Source organism: Dromiciops gliroides, chromosome 4, assembly GCF_019393635.1.
Source record: "Dromiciops gliroides isolate mDroGli1 chromosome 4, mDroGli1.pri, whole genome shotgun sequence".
In the NCBI taxonomy this organism is placed as follows: domain Eukaryota; kingdom Metazoa; phylum Chordata; class Mammalia; order Microbiotheria; family Microbiotheriidae; genus Dromiciops; species Dromiciops gliroides.
Window position 1 is genome coordinate 295828200 of NC_057864.1, and position 13800 is coordinate 295841999.

Sequence of the window (13800 nt, forward strand, 5' to 3'; positions counted from 1 at the left end):
GGAAGCCCAGTTCTACATCATACTAAATTTGTTGTTATTGTTAATTGGTTTCAAGTCATGTCCAAGTCTTTGTGACCCCATTTGGGGTTTTCTTGGCAAAGATAGTGGAGGGGTTTTGCCATTTCTTTCTCTAGTTCATTCTTCAGATAAGAAGCTTGGGCAAAAAGGCTTAAGTGTACTTGCCCAGAGTCACTCAGTTAGGTAAGTGTCTGAGGTCAGATTTGAACTCAGAAATTTGTCTTCCTGACCTCAGCTTGGTACTCTATCCATTGTGCTACCTAACTGCCCCATGTTCCTAACTATTTACTTCATTTTTTCATTTCTTTGTCCTATAGGCATCTCAAATTTACATCTTAAAATATCTCTTCATCTTTCCCTCAAAACTTACCTTGTCCAGGGTATCACCATCCTTTCAATTATCCAGATTTTCATCCTCCCTGCCATCTCTTGTTATCAAACTTTGTCAATTATATGTTCATATCTCTTGCATCATATCCATCATTTTTCTTCATATTATGTGTGCATATGTGTATTACTCTGTATATCTGTTGTGTGGTGTGTGTGTGTGTGGTGTGGTGTACCCTTTATACCCTAATGTGGGCCCTCATCACTTCTCACCCGAAATGATAGCAACATCTACAAATTCATACTCCACACAACTGCCAAGTTGATGTTTCTAAAAGTACAGGTTTCACTATGTCATTATCACTACTCAAAAAAACAAAAACCAACAAAACAAAACCAAAAATCAAAACGTCCTTCACTAGAACTCTTTTCCTTCCAAGAAAGACAAAAATTCAAACAAGAACAAAAACAATCCCACAATTTTATTTATAGCTTAGCAACCTTTCCCAGATTTATTGCGCATCACTCTTCTTCATATACTATTTAATCTGATCGATCGTAGCTAGTTAACTATTCTCTATGCATGGGCATTCCATTCTCCCACCCACTTGTCATTTAGATTAGGTCAGTTGCCCATGCATGGAAAAGCTGTCCCTCCTTACCTCTGCCTCTTAGAAATCAAAGCACAGCTAGTATAAAATTTTTCGATATGAAGTCTTTTGGTGAGCCTTCCCTGGGCCCCAAGTTAATACTCTCCTATTCCTCTTGAAGAACTTTCAGGATATGCTTTAATTTAGCTTTAGTATACAACCTGCGTCCTAAGGTTTCTCTCATTCTGTGCATTAATTTATTTGCATACCCATTTTTGCAATAAAATGACTTTTTATCTTTATTTTATCATTAATTCTTCCACTGAAAATTTGTATTTTGAATTGAAAAATGTAACAAATTTAATGATTCAAATCCACTTTTTCTTTATATTTATGGGCAGTCTTCTCCCAATATTCAATTATATCTTAGGGGGGGGGTTATAAGATTATTACTTCCCTTAAAAATACAGATTTTTCAAATACATGTTTAAACACACTTTAACATTTTTTTTTTTTCTGGCATGTTCCTAATAATGTAACCATATTGTTTTAACTTATTGGACTATGTAGGAATGCTTGGGAGGTTGTTGCTGGGCCACATGTGCATATAAAAGTCAAGAATTAAAATAAATTATTTGAGAGGCACAGTAATAGGGTTCCTAGCTTAGCCTTCTCTCTCTCTCTCTCTCTCCTCTCCTCTTTTTTTTTAAACTTTTTAACCTTATTTAAATAACAAAATCCAAAGAGTCAGGGAATTGAAGAAAACCACCTTCCCTCATACCATTAACCCTTTCTTTTGCCACATTTCATGAAATGAGGGTGAATGACTACAGGTTTGGCAATCCAGAAATAATGGAAGTTAAAAAGAATTTTCTAGCCTACATCAAACAGGTTTTGGAATATGCTTTAGATTCTCTAAACAGAAAATCAGTTTAAAAAATGTATTTAATCTTAGTTTGGGGCACTTTACTACTGTTCGAGAGAGCAGCACTGTATATTGACCTAAGTCAGGAAAACTCATTAAAAGGAGATGTCAGATTTTTTTGGGGGTGGGGGGTGATCCTGGTGGGGGAAGGGTGTATTAACCTGTCTCAACAATTTGGGGTGGTAGGGCAATGAGGGTTAAGTGACTTGTCCAGGACCACACAGCTAGTAAGTGTCAAGTGTCTGAGGCCAGATTTGAACTGAGTCCTCCTGAATCCAGGACCAGTGCCTTTAGGAGCCACTGCCCCAATTAGCTCCCCAACAAAATTTTAAAAAACTAATATTCATGAACCTCTTGAAAGCCTTGTAGAAAAGTAGAAATTGTAACCTGTCTTGTTGCCGTCCAACCCAACTCAGCCTTTTTTTCAATGATGAAAAATAGCCAAAATTGATAGCTATTTTGTTAATTACTAATAATAGCTAATAAGTGCCTGAAGTTTGGCAACAGGAGTTATTATGACTCCAGGGACTCCATGTACCTTCCACTGTAATTGGTTGATAGTGTTGATTGGATTCTGCTGCCTAGGAGGAACTGAATGCTGGTGATAGTTCAGATTCTCTGTGTCAGCAGCCAACCCACACTTGGCCTATGAAGTCAGTAAAACAAGCACTGTTTTCGCAAAATTATTTCTTTGTGCTCTTTTTCCTTATTCCTGATCCACTGATGGTATTTAGTTGGAAAAGGAGTCTCAACAGAAGCTAAACCCAATGTGTCTGACAGTCAAAGAAAATATTGAACAATAGGAAAAACATGGATGTGGTTGAGGGAGAATATTCCCTCATGGTAAAGTGCAAGGTAGCCTAAATTCTTTTGGAATTGAGGGAACTTCCCAGTACATATCCAGGCAAATTGAATAATCTGAGAAAACTGAAAACAGGAAATACTATGAATTACATAATAATTGGTAGATTCAATGAAGGCTTTAGTGTTGGGAGAATATCCTATAGCATGTAGCACAGTGTCTTAGTCATAACAGGAAAGTATTTTTTTTTCCTTTTAAATTAGATTGAGAGAGACAGTATGCGCAGGTAATAGCAGACTGACTAGAGGTCTGAGTTTTCTTATCAGTTTAAAGCCAGATTCAGTAAGATTGTAAATTACAGAGAAGTTTCCAATATGCATCTGTCTCTACCTAGAGCTCCCCATAAGGATGAAATATACATCAGGTCCCAAACATTAGACTGGAATTCTATTAATGTCTTAGACCATTTTCTATTCTTTTATTGTCTGTTCAGGGTAGCTAGGAAGTGGCTGGTTTGCTGCTGATAGTTTCCAGTTCTAGGTTGTCCAACTGAATGACTAAAGAAAATTAGGCCTTTGTGGGAAAAAAGTACTCTTCATTTCTGTCTTTCTATCTTTACTACTGAGAGAATCACCTTATAATAATTGGGCACTTAATAAATAGTTGCAAATTGACTCACTGATTTACAAAGTTTTCTTAAGAGTAATATATAAAGACAAGATAAAACAGCCATATGTCATTCTTTCAAATACACCAAATTAGCAAACAATGAAAATTTTATAACACAAGGACATTATGGAGACTGAGGGCTTAAATCATTGATTAAGTATGGTTTCTTTTCAAGTCATAATGATCAAATATTAAGAAAGTATGGTATAAGCCAGAGCTCTGGGTTCAAATCTTGGTTCAGCCCATGGTAGTGTATCTGGATCTATAAAATTCTAAAATAACTGAAAATTCTAATAAACACTTCAACCTATTTGTTTGAACATATTAGCCCATGAAGATATTAGATAGATAAATAAATATTAGAATATACCCAAAGCCTGAAATGAATATGAAGAAAACTAACAAGTAAAACTACAAAAGAAGGTTGAGTCAATAGAATACTGAGAATACTGGGCCTGAATTTTAAGTAAATCAGAGATCTTTTCCAATCACTGGTACATGAAGACAGAACATATATTTCATAGATCATAGATTTAGAACTGGAAAGGCATTTGTTCTGTTTAGTTATGTTCTCTTTGAGACGCCATTTGGGGTTTTTCTTGGCAAGAGACTTCAAGTGGTTTGCCATTCCTTCTCTAACTCATTTTTTTTCACAAATGCAAAAACTAGGGCAAATAGGGGTTAACTGACTTGCCCAGCACGTGCCCAATCACTTGCCCAGACATCTAGGTATTGGCTGAGGCCAGATTTGAACACAGCTAAGATAGTCTCCCTGACTTCAAGTCCAATTGCTCTATCTACAACACCATCCTAGTATCCTCATTTACAGATCATCTTTTGGTGGTTTTAGAAAATTAAGATTCAGAGTGGGATATTTCCCCCAGAAACTGGAAGCAGAGACAGAAATTGGAACCCAGGTCTTCTGACTCCAAATTCCATTAGCCTGGTCCTCTACAATATTTTGTTTAACTCCAACTGAAAAATACACAAATATTGACATGTCTACTTTACTTAATTTAGGAATATACATACATACATATAGTATACACATATCACAAAAACATACACATTCATATATATAAACATATATATGCATATATGAATGAATCTTGCTATAGGAAACTAAATTTGTTATTGTCTGATAGAAACAATATGACCCATAGCTGTACATCCTTGGACAAGTCACTTAACCCCTTTCAATCTTAGTTTCCTGATTAATCAAAAAGGAAGAATAATAGCTTCACTACCTACCACACAAGGTTGTCTGTTGGAAAGAACTTTAAAATTAAAAAACTCAATGAATTAAAGTTAATTTATTAAAAGTAAAGCTTAAGGGGGCAGCTAGATGGTGCAGTGGTTAAGCACCGGCCCTGGATTCAGGAGTACCTGAGTTCAAATCCGGCCTCAGACACTTGACACTTACTAGCTGTGTGACCGTGGGCAAGTCACTTTACCCCCATTGCCTGCAAAAAAAAAAAAAAAAAAAAGTAAAGCTTAGGGGCAGTTAGGTGGCACAATGGATAAAGCACTGGCCCTGGATTCAGGAGGACCTAATTTCAAATCCAGCCTCAGACACTTGACACTTACTAGCTGTGTGACCCTGGACAAATCACTTAACCCTCATTGCCCCTCCCACCACCAAAAAATTAAGCTTATTAAAGCACCCACTCTATGCCATGCACTGTGGGTGGCCTGTGAATAGAAATATAAGAAAACAAGACTGTGACAGCACAGGCCCTCAGGAGCTTCTATCCTATTCGTGAAGGTAGCACCTAAAAGAAAATTGTTTTGGAAATGGCCAAGAAGAAACATGGAGGCTTGATTCTGAGTGGAGATAAGTAAAGCTCACCTATCCAAACCCAGAGTATGTCCACGACAGAGGCCAAGGTTCTTGTGGGAGAGGGGTGAGAAAGATAAGGGATAATGAGGATATGGGCCAGAGTATACGGCAACTGGTTTGGAAATAGTACTAGAAGCAGTGTGGAATAGAGGCCGAAAATTTGGGTTCAAGTCTTATTTCTGCCACATACTATCTGTGTGATGTTGGGGCAAATTGCTTAACATCTCTGAACCTGGTTCTTTCTGGGAAAAAAGATCTCTAATTTTCCTTCCACTTTCAATTATGTTCCTATCTTAAATCATACAATATAAATTCAGATCTTCAAGAAACCGTAGAGCTGCGATGGTATACTCCCTGTGTTTTTTAAACTAGAGAAACTGAGGTTCAGGGAAGTGAATTGATTATCCAAAGTCAATAATTAATTGACCCATCTGGGTCTCAGTTTCCCAACTATAACATAAAAGGAAGTACGAGATCATATCAGATGAAGAAACTTGCACAAAGTTACCAAATAACCATGTCTATAAATAATGGTATGCATATGGAAAACGACATCAAGGAACTATCATAAAACAATAAAATATTCAGGAACCTATGAGTCAGGACCATTTGCCTGCCTAAACTTGATTCTCTTGAGTCATTTAATGTTCTACTGCTCTCAACCTCCTTCACATAACTATATGCTTAAACTTGCTGCCTCATAACAAGTAGTCTTTTGTGTTCCAAATAAATTTTAATTCCATTCACAGCTCCTAAATATTTTTTTTTTAATTTTAAAAATCAGTGACATTTGAATCCAACATTGTCACCTATCTTCCTCTTAACATGTACCTACCTCATATGATTTTTTTTCTTTTCAATCATGGGGGAAAAAAAGGAAAAATAGTAACTTATTCTAATGGTTTTATGAAACAAGCAAGACTTTGGAGTGTACAGGCATACCTAGTTTTATTCAACTTTGCTTTATTGCACTTTGCAGATATTGCATTTTTTACAAATGAAAGGTTTGAGGCAATGCTGTATCAAAAAAGTATTTTGGTTCCATTGTTTCCAAAAGCATATACTTGCATCATGTGTCTGTGTCACATTTTAGTAATTATAAAGTATTTCAACCTTTTTCATTGTAATTATTTCTGTTATGGTGATCAGTGTTATGTAATCAGTGATCTTTGATGTTACTATTATAATTGTTTTGGGGTGCCATGTGCCATGTCCATACAAGATGGTGAATTGAATATACAAATGCTGTGTGTTCTGACTGCTCCACCAACCAGCCGTTCCTTCTCTCTCTCCCTTTTCTCAGGTCTCCCTATTTCCAGAGACATAACAATATTGAATTTGGATCTATTAATAACCCTACAATGGCCTCTAAGTGTTCAAATGATTATAAGAGTCAACCAATGGGGAAAACTTCATTGTTGTCTTATTTTAAGGAATGACCACACCTACCCCAGCCTTCAGTAAACACCATCATAGTCAGTCAGTAACTATCAACATCAAGGCAATATACTCTACTAGCAAAATGATTATGACTCACTGAAGGCTCAGATGTTGGTTAGCAATTTTGAGCAATAAAGTATTTTTTTAATTAAGGCATGTATGTTTTAGACATCATGTTATTGCATACTTAATTGACTACAGTATAGTGTAAATATAACTTTTATAAGTACTGGGAAACCAAAAAAAAAAAATCATGTAACTCACTTTATTGCGATATTTCCTTTTTATTGCAGTACTTTGGAACCTCACCTATAATATCTCCAAGGTATGCCTATAAATATTGTGTGTGTGTTACACTAATCTTGAGTATTAAATACTAGAGTAAGTATAATATAGTGAATGGGAGAGCTGGCCTCAGTACCTTAGAGATCCGAATTCATTTGTGACACATATCGGGTTGTGTGGCCCTGGCCTCAGTTACTTGATTTCTCAGTGCTGTAGATAACACTGAGATATTAAGTTTGCAGAGAAGTTGTTAAACTGCATTGCTAGAGGCAGTTTCTTCTTCTGAGAGTGCATGTGCCCATGAAAGGCATAAGTCCAGTCTCAGTCCATAGATATAAATATTTTTTTTGGGGGGGGGGGGCAGGGCAATGGGGGTTAAGTGAATTGCCAAGGTCACACAGCCTAGTAAGGTGTCAAGTTTCTGAGGGCCAGATTTGAACCCAGGTCCTTCTGAATCCAGGGCCATCGTCTGTTCTTCCACTGTGCTACCTAGCTGCCCCCTATTTCTTTATAATTAATTGAATTGTGAGATTAATATTGGATATTTAGATCATAAACTCTACCTACTTAACCTTTCCCTTAATTTATCTCCCAGACTAGTAATATGGGAAGAAGCTTCTGGTTCTCTAGAGTAGACCTTTTATTGTATTTTAGTCACAAGGTGATGTGATTAGAAGGATAGGAAAGTAAAATACAATACAAATGCGTCTTAAGTCTAGGCTTAGTCTATATTCTGTATAAAACTCACCATAAGCGGAAGGGCCATCTTTGGGGCGAGAGACCGAGTCAAGCGCCTGTTAACCGAGAGCCAGGCCGAGTAAAACTCCAGTCCGGCGTCTGTGCAGCGCAGCCAGGAGAGAAGGAAATGCTTGTTAAATTTTAAGGGTATTAACTCTAGAGTTTGGGGGTATGCCACATTGTTTTTTAAACTGGTTCCCCAATTCTCTGCAATGGCCAAAGTGGCAGGGGTTTCTGAATTGTCATTGGTCTTTTCTAATGGCTGTCATAATGTTCTTTATGGTAAAAATGTGGAGTTCTCTAGCATCAGCTTTGTCTGTGCCACTGATTTTCAATAAAGGCTGATTTTACCTAATGAATCGACACATTCAGCTGATGCTGCTTAGCAAATGCTACAATTGTATCATTTCCTCCCCACTTTCCAAATTTCTTTAATTTGTCAACATATTCTTCAAAAGGGAAGTCATTATACTCTAAAAGACTCAAACTCTTGTCCTATGGTTAATCATATAAGAAGCAGCTTCTTGTCTGTGTCTGAGATGAATTTCTTCAGTGGCCTTCTAGCTGGTCTGCTAAAGTCCTAAAAAAGGCAATTTCCGTCTCCTGATACTTTAACGAAGACTGAGTCCCAAAGCATTTAACTGGATCAGTGGGATTATCAAAGGGGAACTGGCCTATTTCCTCTGACCTCTCTTTGCTCTTTAACAGTTCGTCTATCTATTAAAGGGAGAGCACATTTCTAGCTCCTCTGTCCACCAAGTCCAGAGGAAAGAGAGCCAGACAGAGTCCCTAGTCCTCTTCCTTCTTCCTCCCACTAGCCCACGTCACTTCCCTTTTCCAAAGAAAGACTCCTGGTCGTGGGCCTCAAAGACCTACGCTTCATGGGCGGAACTCTTCTACAGTAAGTCTCCAGCAGGTGGCGTCATTCCAATCGTTACAGAATCAATAATATATATAAAGCTATTCATTGTGCCCCAACTATGTGTAAGGGTACTGTGAAGACACAAAGTCAAGTTCCCTGCCTTTAAAGAGTTGAAATCCATGTATAAAATGTGTTAAATGAATGGTTCAGATAATAACTATTAGAGAAATGGGGTAGTTAGAGATTGCTAGTTAGTCAGAGATGGTATCATGAAGGAGGTAGGGACTTGAGGTAATCCATATATTATGGCTAGAATATCGCATAGGCAGACAATAAGAGGAACACTTCAGTGAGGCAAAAAATGTGGACAAAGGTGAAAATCAGTAAAGCTAGCTCATAGAATTATTTGGGGGACAATGACATTAGAGAGGTGAAGTGGAGGAACAGTCCTGTTCTTTCACGGTAAGCTATATCTGTCCACATGGAACTGTCTGTCTACATGTTTTAAACTATGCAAAATGCTCTCTTTATGAATTTAGATCTCTCTTTACTCAAAAGGGAAGACCAAAAAATGCTAAGGCCAGTGCTCCTAAAAGGGAAGGAAACCAGAGAAAGACAATGCCCTATAAAATTAAAAGAAAGTTTTATTAACCAGGGAAGAAAATCTAACATGATCATGGGTTCTTATGCAGCCTATGTCAAACAGGATGCTTGCAATAGATTGCAAGGGTTATATACAATTTAAACAAAGGTGGTTATAGAAAAGGTGGGTTTAGGGAAACTCTACTCCCAAAGGGACGTGTGTGTGTGTGTGTGTGTGTGTGTGTGTGTGTGTGTGTGTGTGTGTGTGGAAAGAATTCCAGGGAGGACTATGTGGTCTTTGATAAGGAGGTAGTTCTGTTAAGGCTTGATTAGGAGATGTCTTGATAAAGAGATCTCTTCCAAAAAGAAAAAGGATTAGTCCAAAGTTAGTGAATAGCTGAAGATAAGACTCATATCCACAGTTACATATCTTGCTGTCAGATAAGTCTTTGATTGGCTTCAGGGTTATTCATTCCCTACATGTCCAGCTAAGGTTTACTCTGGGTTACACAAAGGATGGTTGGTGTGTTAACCAATAAAGATACAGTTGTTCTGGCTACCTGTATAATTGTGGGGCTCAAACAAATCAAGATATCTGTGTTTACAATGGGATATATCCAGAGTGTCCTCCAGCCACTGTTTTTTCAAAAGACTGATTCTGTCCAAGAGGGTAAGCAGAAGTTTGGGCAAGAAGCTGGCCACTCTACTCTCCTCAGAGAAAGAACATCAGGTTAGAAATATGCCTGTCTTCCCCTTTTTAAATATTTTTAGTCTTTGGCAAATTGTTTTTAGTTCCCAAATGTACTCCTGATCCCTCTTGATGGGGAAGAGGTGTCCCAAGTCATATAAACAAGGTTGATTCCCTTCTCATCAAATACCAGTGATATGGAGATGGATTAATTAATCAAATTGATCATGAGGCATCCCAAAGAATTACAAGACTCTGTGACTCAGCTCACAGTTTTATTAAAAGTAGTGGTGACCACGGGGAGAAACCAAGGAGAAAAGTGTCTCAAATAGGGAAATGGTGAATGAAAATGGTTATATTTATAGTGAAAAATTGTAGGTTACTTCACCATTATTTTAATCTCCTCCTTGTGGGAGGTTCACATCCTATTTTGGGAATTCCTGGGGTCTTAAGACATCCCCCAAGGTGGGTACCTTTTTCACAAGGGATGTGTTTTTGCGATTTAAATATCATAAGGTGAACTTCGGGAAACAGTTTATCCTTCTGCTCATGTTCCTAAAACATGGTTAAACTTGTCACATCCCAAGGGTCTCTCTGTTTATGATATCTCTTTACTTTAAAATCTAGTGTCTAGGTACAGGTTTCTCTTTCCTGTCATCTAGGAATATTAATGGCTATTAATGGTTTATGGTCCCTGGTTCCTTAAACTTCTGTCATTGTTTGTTGATAAGGATTCAAACTCCTCTGGTTCATAAGAACTCAGGGACATTAGATTCTCTGGTAATCCTTTCAGGCTACTGTTGATAAGAACTCTCAAACCACCTCACTTTATCTGTTAACCCTTCTGACCTCCTCCATCACCAGTACCATACAAAGCTCATGTAGCAAGTGAATAGCAAATAAACAAATTTATACAAGCCTATAGCAAACAGAAATTAGATAAGATATATGGATAAAATTATATCAGACAATACACAGAGTGAAAAAGCTCTCCCATTGAGAGCCAGATCTTCATCTCAGTTGAGAGTGTCTTAACTTTCATTGAAAGAGAAATTCCCCAAAATCTTTAGTGTAGCAAGACAGAGAGAGGGACACTATCAAGGTGCTTGCTACTCTACATGTCTTCTTCTTCCCAAAATCTGTCTCTCGCTTTAGGGACCTCACCCTAAACAGAGTCTAGAGTGATAATATATCTTCTCTCTCAAAACAGGCCAGGAGAGTAGCAAACATACCTTTCCTTAAATCATAGCACTTTTGAAGAACTAAAAAACTTACAAATTCCTGTAAGTATCTCTGAAAACAGCTGCACAAAACCCCTAAGCTTATAAGAGTGCACCCTTCACCTGGTAGTAGTGCCCCACATTATCAAAGAGCAAACAGAAAAAAAAAAATTCTGACCCTTAGAAAGTTTCTATGGTGACAAGAAAGATCAAAATAAACCCTCACAAGAAGATAAAAAAGTCAAGGCTCCTAGATGCAAAGCTTCTGAGAAATATATGTAGAAGTCTCAAGGCATGGAAGTATTCAAAAAGGGATTTTTTAAAATAAAATAAGAGAGGTAGAGGAAAAACATGGAAAGAGAAATGAGTTTGATTCAAGAAAATCATGAAAAAAGTGAATAGCTTGGTAAAGGAGACACACACACACACACACACACACACACAACACTGAAGAAAAGAAAACCTTAAAAAACAGACTAGGTCAAATGTAAAAAAGATACAAAAAGACAAAGAGGGAAAAGAATGCCTTGAAAAGTCAAATTGGCCAAATGAAAAGGATGTAAAAAAGCTCTCTGAAGAAAATAACTCCTTAAACATTAGGATTGAGCAAAGTGGAAGCCAATGACTTTATGAGTAAAAAACAATAAGACAAAAGCAAAAGAATGAAATATAGAAGGCAATGTGAAATATTTCATTGGAAAAACAACTTACCTGGAAAATAGATGCAGGAGAGATAATTTAAAAATGATTGGACTGAAGATGGCAGAGAGAGCCAGGAAGTTGCCTGATGCTTTCCCAGTTTCCTCAAAGACAACATTAAATCAGGCTTCTAAACAGATTTAGGAACTACAGAACCTACAAAAAGAGAGACACAATCCTCTTAGTTGAGATAATTTAGAAGACTTCAGAAAGGTCTGTCTCACCTGTGGTGAAAGGGGAGGGCTGCTCAACACTTCTTGTCTCAGCAACGGTGAGCTCAATAAGCAGCTCAGCACTGCTGCAACTCAACAAGACTGAGAATGGGCTGCTGACCCATGGTGCAGCTGAGAGCAGTAAGAATCTTGTGCAACAGTGACCCTGTGCCCCAGGAGCAGACTTCAACTTTATAAGTTTAAAAATAGGTTACATGAGTAAAAAACAAAAAACTAAACAAACAAAAAAAAAAGACCCTTACCACTGACGCTTCTATGGTGAAAGGGGAAGACCAAAACTCAAACTCAGATGAGTTTGTCAGAATGCCTACAAGTGAAGACACAAGGGGGAAGATTATCTTGTCTCAAGACCAAAATGACTTCTTGGAAGAGCTCAAAAAATGCTTTTAAAAACCAAATGAGAGGGGGAAACTAGGTGGCACAGTGAATAGAGCACCATCCCTGCATTCAGGAGCACCTGAGTTAAAAATCTAACCTCAAACACTTGACATTTACTAGCTGTGTGACCATGGGCAAGTCACTTAACCCTCATTGTCCCCAAGAAAAGGGAAAAAAAAACGAATGAGAGAAGTAGAAGAAAAAATGGGAAAAGAAATGAGAGAAATGAGAGTTACACTGCAAAAAAAGAAGCACAAAACTGACTGAAGGAAAACAATTCCTTAAGAAATACAATTGGAAAAATGAGAGGAAAAAATGGCCAAATGGGAGGAAAAAATTGGAAAAATGAGAGAAAAAAATTGGCCAAATGGGGAAAAGATAGGCAAAAGCTTACTGAGGAAAATAATGCCTAAAAAATTAAAATTGGGGCATATGGAAGCTGATAACTCCATGAGACACAAGAACCTGTCAAGCAGAATCAAAAAGAATGAAAAAAAAGAAGAAAATGTGAAATACCTCATTGGAAAAATAACTGACCTGGAAGATAGATCCAGGAGAGATAATCTGAGAAGTATTGGACTACCTGAAAGCCATGATCAAGGAAAAGGAATCTAGACACCATATTCCAGGAAATTATCAAGGAAAACTGCCCTGAAGAATTGGAGAATCAGAGGATAAAATCATCCATTGAAAGAATCTACCGATCAGCTCCTGGAAAAGGAACCCCAAAAGGAAACTTCCAGGAATATTGTAGCCAAACTTCAGAATTATCAGGTGAAAAGATAAATAACCAGAGCAGCCAGAAAGAAACCATTTAAATATCATGGAATCACAGCCAGGATTGCACAGGACCTGGCAGCTTCAACATTAAATGATAACAGGGCTTGAATATGATTCAGGAAGGCAAAGGAGCTTGATTTCAACCCATAATCAACTACCCAGAAAAAAACTGATCATTCTCTTTCAGAGAAAAGATGATATTCAATGAATGGGAACTTCCAAGGCTTCCTGAGAAAAAGACCAGACTAAAGAAGAAAATTTGATATCCAAATACGAGGTATTATTTATAAATTGACTTTGATGTGATGATATAAAGAAACTTAAGGGGCAGGAATAAAAGAAGACTAGGGGGAGGAGAGGTAAAGGGGAGGTGGGAAATGTGGTTCATTACATCATAAGAAGAGGCACAAAAAGAACCCATTATAATAGAGGGAAAGAAGGGAGGGGTGAGCATTGTTGCAACCTTACTCTCATCAGATTTGTTCAGGGAGGGAATAAATACATTCACATTTTTATTAAGGTAACTAAGCTTACTCTTTATAGTAACAAAAGGGGAAGGGGAAAAGGGTGTATTGATAGAAGGGGAGGGCAGAAGCATGGAAAAAAGGGCAAGAAAAAGAAGGGCACCTGATAAAAGGGAGGGCAGACTGAGGGAGGCAGTGGTCAGAAGCAAAACACTGGTCAAGAGAAATAGGGTGAGAGAAGGTGAAAAGTACAAACAAAG